This window comes from Lithobates pipiens, unplaced genomic scaffold, assembly GCF_037356315.1.
Source record: "Lithobates pipiens isolate NorthernLeopardFrog02 unplaced genomic scaffold, aLitPip1_a1.2 Scaffold_23, whole genome shotgun sequence".
NCBI classification, from domain to species: Eukaryota; Metazoa; Chordata; class Amphibia; order Anura; family Ranidae; genus Lithobates; species Lithobates pipiens.
In genome coordinates this window covers 259,211,315-259,220,160 of record NW_027507785.1, presented here as the reverse complement: position 1 = coordinate 259,220,160, position 8,846 = coordinate 259,211,315, and the positions used below count along the sequence as shown (strand labels likewise).

The window sequence follows — 8,846 nt, the reverse complement described above, 5'->3', positions numbered from 1 at the left end:
GCTCCTTCTGACTGATGCCTCAGCAACACGTTGTCCAGGACCAGGAGTTTGTGACCTCCCAGTCTCTGGGAACGCGTTGCACAGAGCTTTCTGCAAGGCCTCCCGGAGATGTCTCATCCTCTGCTCCCTCTGCGATGGCAAGATAAGGTCGGCAACCTTACCCTTGTACCGTGGATCAAAGAGAGTGGCCAGCCAGTAATGGTCCCTCTCCTTGATCCGAAGAATACGAGGATCCTTCCGCAGGCTTTGCAGGATCAGGGAGGCCATGCAGCGTAGGTTAGCTGAGGCATTCGGTCCGGAGTCCTCTGGGTCACTAAGGACAACATGATCCGCAGTGTAAGGATTGAGGTATGTTGAAACAAAATGGCTGACCGTATGTCATACTAAATACATGTATTTTTCTATCCTTCTTTGTAAAATAAGGATTCGTCATCTATTGTCACGTACTCATCAAGAAGAGGCCGCATCAGCCCTAAAAAGCAGTCTACGCCCAGAAGATTGTCTTATCAGCTGATAACACCCGGAGAATTGTCTTTACTTTGAAAATGTTGTTTTTTTTACATTTGCTGATGTTTGCTCTTTTCTGTCTATAAAAGATGTAATAAAGAAGCCTCAGAGCCACAGTCAGTCAGAGACAGTCAGAGTTAACGACGGACTTCTGAGCAGAAATACTGAATAATATCTCCGTGTCTCTTTGCTTGGATAAGAACTCTAACTAACAATTGGGAAACGGTAACATAACCTGACAAATAGGTGACTTGTTGAGGTCACACCTAACATTTCTGGCGCCGCGAATAGGGACTCGCTGAAGAAACTACAAGAGGCGAACGAACATAAGGACGGAACGAAATGGTCGGGCACATCAAAGAACCACAGACAAATCCTGCGCAGGTAAGAAAAGCTTTATTTTCTTATAAACTCTGTGCTTCTTAGATTTGTGCCCACCTGATCTGTCTGAATTGTTCTTCAGGTAAAAACCAACCTCTGTAGTATGCGGGTCTTGAACTTAATATTTTGGCTTATGTTACCGTTGTTTCTTGTCTGTCTACTTGTCATCTGTCTGTTGTGAATGAGATAAGCTCTGTTTGTATGGTGTGAATTGAAACATATATCATCCCAATGGGTAACGGAATGCGCCCTTAACTCGTAAGAGTACTTTGGGGGTCCGACACTTAAGTTTGATATACGCTTTTTGATTCATGAGCCTAAAAACGGGTTGAAAGTATAAGTCCTGACTGCCTCAATAAAGCAGGAATAAGAAACGAATGCTGAGAGATTCCATGGTAATGGGACGGAAATAAGGTCTCCACAAAGTCCCGGAGACCTAGTCATATGTGTTTGGCCACCAAAAGGGAATGCTTGTATATGTTGTAGCTGTCAGTCTGGTCATAATATTTGTCAGTTGGCTAGCATATAAAGTAATTCGATCTCATATAGGAGAGGTTTTTAGTATTTTGGCACCCTAGGAGGAGAAGGCAACGAGACACTTAGTAAGTGATCCAAACGCCACCTAGGCAGGACTGTCAAAATGGGCCAGACACATGGTAAACCCCAGGAGGAATCTCAGAAATGTTATGCTGTTAAAGACATAATTACAATGTTGTATGGGAAGGATAAGGCACAGGGCACAAATAGGATTCTCAAGAAATTGGGGATGGATGGAGAAAATGGATTAAGTGTAGAAGGTTGGGAAGAAATAAAGAAAGACAGACAGGGAGAGATATTGCAGAACAGATGGGTATCACAAATACAATGTTTAATTAAGGTTTCCAACAGGGCTAAAGAGGAGGGATGGGAGTATTGTCAGGAAAAGGGTGGATGGGATATGAAGGTCCGACACAAAAGTCTTCCTTCTGCTCCCGGCGATAGGGTTAATACGGGAGATACTCCACCTCCTTATAACACTACCACACCAGGTAATGAAAGACCAAAACTTTATCCTTCCTTAAGAGGAAGAGGATGGGTATGCCGAGTATGCGGTATCCAGAACCCAGACTGGGCACAGGAATGTGTACATTGCGGCGCTCAAAGACCAGAGCCCGTAGCTCCAGTCCATAGTCGGACTAGGGTAATACAAGTAAATAATCCAAATGCGGGTCAAGCAGGACAGCCACCTACAGTGACCCGACAAGTCGTTCTGAGGACATGGACACCTTGGTCGGCTGACACTCTTATGGCATTAATACAGAATGCTCCTGATCCCGTAGCAAAACCTGCCGCATTCTGTAGATTCGTGACACAATTACTAGACACACATGAAGCAACTTGGCAAGATGGGGAAGATATATGTAGACATAAAATGACACTAACGATGTTTAATCAATTCATGACTAAACTTACCCCACTTAGACCGAATGGGGATCCTACCACAGATCCACCAGGAATACACCCTCGTCATATAGATTCTAGACCCCTGTTTATTGCTCAGTTACGAGAATTTTGCCAAGGGAAACAGCAGGAAAGGGGTTCGACAGCGCCCATAAAACAGGCCCCAGGTCAGACTGTTACAGAATTTTACCTCAACATGGAAAGCATGATGGCTGACGAAGGTCTAGATTTAGCCTTACCCGTCACCATTAGGGCTTTCAATCGACAGTTTATGGAAGGACTAGTACCCCAAATAGGTGACAAACTGAAGGCATGTACTCCCGAATGGAGAGCCATACGGGACAGAGGAACATTGTTGCAGAAAGCACAAGGCATAGAGGCTGATTTAGCAGAAACTAAACCCAGAAGGACACCGGGAGTTAACACTGTTGCCCGGGTCAATGAAGGAGGGAATTCCTCCCGTAAACCTCTTACCTGTTATTACTGCAACAAGGTGGGACATATAAAAAGAGACTGTAGGAAAAGGATAAAAGACGAACAGGAAGGAAACACGGACAGAGACACGAGGGACTACAGACAGAGGCGTACCAATGATAGGGACGATCCGACCGCATGACTTGCCCCAGTCCTAGCTGAATCAGAGAACAAAATGCTCCACATGTTGATGAAGGTGGAAGGTAAACATATTCCTTGTTTGGTTGACACAGGAGCGTCACGCAGTCTGTTGTCTGATTCAGTAGTCCCTCCACACATGACGTCCCGTGACACCATACCCATAAGTGGTTATGACGGACTCCTGACTGATGCCCCGCTGACTAAACCTTAAAAAGTAAAAATAGGGGGAATGGCAACCGCCTGACACTTGTGTATTGTTGCAATATGTAGATGACTTATTGTTATGTTGTCCGGATAACGATACTTGTTTAAAAGCCACTCTATCATTGTTACAATTCCTGGCTGAAAAAGGGTGCAAGGTGAATAGAACTAAGTTACAGGTATGCCAGAAAAAGGTTGTCTTTTTGGGCCACTGTATATCCCAGGGTACTCGACACCTCACTGAAGACCGAGTCCAGGCCATAAGACAAATGAATATCCCACGCAATTTTAAGCAACTTCGTATGTTTCTGGGAATGGTATCATATTGTAGACAATGGATACCACATGCCAGTTCTCTGATGCAGCCATTATATGATTGCTTGAAAATAGTACCCTATGTACTCACAGAAGCAGGTCATGAATCTTTTAGCACCTTAAAAAGGTTACTAATTTCGGCACCTGCGATCGGGATCCCTGATTATACCAAAACATTTCATTTGTACATTGCTGAAATCACGGGACACGCAACAGGGGTGTTGACACAACAACACATCAAACAAAGGCCGGTAGCATACTTCTCGGCGGCTCTCGATCCTGTCTCTAGAGGATCACCGTCCTGTGTACGAGCAGTTGCAGCAGTGTCAATTATCATTGACAAATCCTCAGAAATTGTCTTAGACAATCCTGTAGTGGTACATACCACACATGACATACACGCCATCTTATCACAGGTCCAACCAAAACACATATCAATGGCAAGGCAGCTGCGTCTACAATGCACTTTGCTCCTACCCCCCAATGTTACCTTTCAGCGATGCACTTCTTTTAACTTAGCACAGCTTTTACCATTACAGACAGATTTGACAGGGGGGAGTAATGATGATAATGGTGTAGATACAGCACAAGATACTCAGGATTCTGACACACTTTCATTTCATGACATAACATCTGATGAACACGATTGTTTTCAACTTATGGAACAAGAAACCACGGGGTTCCCACATGTCACAGACATACCCATTGCAAATGCAGAACACACACTGTACATAGATGGTAGTAGATTTGCCGATGACAAAGGTAAATATCACACAGGTTATGCTGTGGTAACGGACACACAGGTAATTGAGGCAAAGTCACTACCAGCACACATGTCGGCACAAGAAGCGGAACTAACCGCTCTAGAGAAAGCCCTAGAACACTTGGAGGGACAAGAAGGGAACATTTACACTGATTCCGCATACGCCTACGGTGTTGCACATGATTATGGCCACATATGGAAAGCTAGAGGTTACCTTACAGCAGCAGGCACACCTGTTAAACATGGTGAAGGAATCAAAAGAGTCCTGAACAATCTTCAAAAGGTTATAAGAGTAGCCATCATGAAGATAGCGGCACACACGAGCGCAAAAACAACTGAGGCAAAAGGAAACGCATTTGCAGATTTAACTGCAAAGAAGGCAGCTCTAGGGGAAGTAAGCCCTGGGACCTTAGCCACGGTACAGGTGAGTATGCCCGAAACCACATGGCAGCAGCTAATGGAACTACAGGAACAAGCAGGGGCTATTGAGAAGGACCGTTGGGTTAAGGAGGGAGCTGCACCAGGCCTTGACAATGTATGGAGAGAAGGAGACAAAATATGTCTACCCGGTTCTCTATACCCCGCAATGGCAGCGGCTGTTCACTTACCCACTCATGTCAGCTCCAATTCTATGTATAGGATTGTAAGCCAAGGATGGCTAGCCCCTGGATTCAGTAGTACTGCAAGGAACTACTGTGCTGCATGCCAAATCTGTCTGATTAATAACCCAGGACAGAGAGTGAAAACCCCACGTAAACATCAGGTCCGGGCCCAATATCCCTTTCAGAGACTGCAGATTGACTACATACAAATGCCTAAGAGCGGCCCCTTTGAATTTGTTCTCGTGTGCATCTGCCTATTTTCAGGCTGGCCCGAAAGTTATCCTGTGAAATCAGCTACGGCAAAAGCCACCGCCAAGAAACTGATTACTGAGCTGATACCTAGGTTTGGTCTCCCAGAAACAATAGAATCAGATAGGGGGACACATTTCACGGGAGAAATAATGCAAAATGTGATGGCAATGTTAGGGGTTCAACAAAGTTTTCATACTCCTTACCACCCACAGAGTTCAGGATCAGTAGAAAGAGTAAATGGTACAATCAAGCTGAAAATACAAAAAGCTATGCAGGAGTTGAACAAACCATGGCCTGAGTGCCTACCCTTAGCTTTGTTCTCTATTAGGTACACCCCAACAGGAAAAACAGGGTTATCCCCATATGAAATACTGTTTGGAAGTGCACCTAGATTAGGTTTATATTTTCCTCAAAGTATGCAATTACAATGTGATAGTTTAACTACGTATGTAATACAGTTGCAACAGCGTCTGACTAAAATCCACAAGAGTGTGTATTCTTCTCTTCCAGACCCTAATTCTGTCACAGGTACTCATGATCTACAACCAGGAGACTATGTGTATGTAAAGAAACATACCAGAAAGACACTGGAACCAAGGTTTGAAGGTCCTTTCCAGGTGCTATTGATTACAGCAACCTCAGTGAAATTGGAAGGGAAACCTACCTGGATCCACGCTTCTCATTGTAAAAAGGAGCCAGTTGGCAAATGACAACATGTATCTTTTTATTGTTTCAGTAATTCTGGCTAATAGTTTGGTTACCTCACAGAATAAAATACACAAGGATGAAGGATTTTCTAAAAAATGTTATTACTGAAGTTTAAATATGCTTATGCCCAGAAGTCAGGATATGAGAAATGTTGGATTTGTAGCAAATTACACCCCAGCACAGCAAGTATACCACTGATGGCAGTTCCTATAAACTATACTGATCTTGCTAACAGTAGCATTAACATAATTAGAACAAATACCAATGAGACAGTAATGTTTAAGTCAAATGGTTTCGCCTTTTCCCCTGATTGGTGTTTCAGCTTAGGGAACACAACGGGAGGAAATGGAGAATGCCAAGACAGCAAGTTTAATTTGTCCATTGTCGTATTAAATGGAAGCTTCTATCCCAGTAATTCCAGCACACACCAGACATTATCTGACTTCCTCACTAACATTGTGGATAATAATGTTAGGTGGTTAGTATCCAACTTATCCCTCTATGGATACACCTCTCGTTATAGAAATGATATCAGTTCAAGATCAGTAGCTCTAGGAAACAATATATACATCTGTTGTGAGGATAAATGTTGTACTTGGATACATAACACCAGCATTGAGGTACCTGACTATTATGACATCATTGCACAACACCGTACGGAAGTAAAGAATTTACAAGAGAAGGCCCGAAATATTGGTCGCGACTGGGATCCGTTTGGTGGAACTTTTAGTTTCTCAGGGTTATTCTCTTGGGTTAAGAAGGCAGCAATGACGATTATAGTGGTGCTCTTATTCGTATTTTTCTTTTATGCATGCTTTAAGTTGTTTATGTGCTTTTGCAAGAAAGCCAAGGTAAATGATGTGGAAAAGATGGAACTTTTGTGAAGATAGGTAGATTTAGTTTCTTGACATCACCCATCTGTCAGAAAAGCCACTCTTCCTGAATTTTAGATGTTGGTACTGTCCAGGGGGATGGGTGTATACCCCTCTGACAACTCGCGGTCAGGGAGAGTACTCTGGATATAGGCTGACTAGAACTTGTTCAGGTGGACCCAGGGCAAGAGGGAGGGGTGATGTCAAAGGGGGAAATGTAAGGATTGAGGTATGTTGAAACAAAATGGCTGACCGTATGTCATACTAAATACATGTATTTTTCTATCCTTCTTTGTAAAATAAGGATTCGTCATCTATTGTCACGTACTCATCAAGAAGAGGCCGCATCAGCCCTAAAAAGCAGTCTACGCCCAGAAGATTGTCTTATCAGCTGATAACACCCGGAGAATTGTCTTTACTTTGAAAATGTTGTTTTTTTTACATTTGCTGATGTTTGCTCTTTTCTGTCTATAAAAGATGTAATAAAGAAGCCTCAGAGCCACAGTCAGTCAGAGACAGTCAGAGTTAACGACGGACTTCTGAGCAGAAATACTGAATAATATCTCCGTGTCTCTTTGCTTGGATAAGAACTCTAACTAACAATTGGGAAACGGTAACATAACCTGACAAATAGGTGACTTGTTGAGGTCACACCTAACAGCAGCTACCTCCTCCCAGCCACGTACAAGTCCACGTGTTTCTTGGGACTGTAAATCATCCCTACAAGACTGCTGCTGCTGATGCTGATGCTGAGTGCCAGCCTCCACCTCCATGCTGACACAATCATCCTCCTCCTCCTCTTCCTCCTCCTCACCCTCTTCCTGTGTGATGGGTGGCACAGCAGGAACACTGTCTGGATAAAGGGGGCCTTGAGAGGCAAGGAAGTCCTCCTCTTCCTGCCTCTGTTCTGCCTCAAGTGCCCTGTCCATTATTCCACGCAGCGTATGCTCCAAGAGGTGGACAAGAGGTACAGTGTCACTGATGCATGCACTGTCACTGCTCACCATCCTTGTGGCCTCCTCAAACGGTGACAGGACAGTGCATGCATCCCTGATCATGCCCCACTGGCGTGGTGAGAAAAAACCAAGCTCCCCTGACCCTGTCCTGGTGCCGTAGTCGCACAGGTACTCATTGATGGCCCTCTGCTGCGTGTGCAGCCGCTGCAGCATGGCCAATGTTGAGTTCCATCTGGTGGGCATGTCACATATAAGGCGGTTCTTGGGCAGGTTCAACTCCTTTTGGAGCTCAGCCAGCCGAGCACAGGCATTAAATGATCGGCGGAAATGCACACAGACTTTCCTGGCCTGCTTCAGGACATCATGTAAGCCGGGGTACCTGCCCAAGAACCGCTGCACCACCAGGTTAAGGACGTGAGCTACACAGGGCACATGGGTCAGTTGTCCCTGCCGGAGGGCGGAGAGGAGGTTGGTGCCATTGTCGCAAACCACCATTCCTGGCTTAAGCTGGCGTGGCGTCAACCACCTCTCGGCCTGCCCCTGCAGAGCTGACAAAACATCCGCCCCAGTGTGGCTCCTGTCCCCCAAACAAACCAGCGCAAGCACGGCATGGCATCGTTTTGCCTGCGTACTTGCGTAGCCCCTGGAACGCCTACGGAGCACCGCTGGTTCTGAGGACAGAGCACTGGAAGAGGCCATGGAGGAAGAAGAAGAGGAGGGGGTGGAGGAGAGAGGTGTGTCACAACCAATAGTAGCATTTTGGAGGCGTGGTGGCGGAACAACCTCCAACACTACTGCACCTTGTCCTGCATCCTTCCCAGCAGCCAGAAGAGTGACCCAATGGGCCGTGAAAGACAGGTAACGCCCCTGTCCATGCCTGCTGGACCACGAGTCAGCGGTAATATGCACCTTACCGCTGACCGCCCTGTCCAGCGAGGCAAGGACATTGCCTTCCACATGCCGGTAGAGAGCCGGAATCGCCTTCCGTGAGAAAAAGTGGCGTTTGGGGACCTGCCACTGAGGAACCGCACATTGTACAAACTCACGGAAGGGGGCCGAGTCTACCAACTGAAAAGGCAGCAGTTGAAGTGCTAGCAATTTAGCCAAGCTAGCATTCAACCGCTGGGCATGTGGATGGCTGGGAGTGAACTTCTTTCGCCGGTCCAGCAGCTGGGGCAGGGACATTTGCCTGCTATAATCGGACGTGGGTGTACTGCTAGCAGAGTGCCCGGAA

The 8,846-nt window shown here is 45.7% G+C and overlaps 1 long non-coding RNA gene across 1 annotated transcript; it reads left to right on the top strand.

Moving 5' to 3' along the window:
* The first annotated feature begins 343 nt into the window (after positions 1–343).
* Positions 344–7,218, top strand: LOC143928287 (uncharacterized). The gene is made up of 2 exons (XR_013262389.1): positions 344–891; positions 6,961–7,218. It is a non-coding gene; the product is annotated as an uncharacterized LOC143928287 (long non-coding RNA).
* Positions 7,219–8,846: the final 1,628 nt, after the last annotated feature.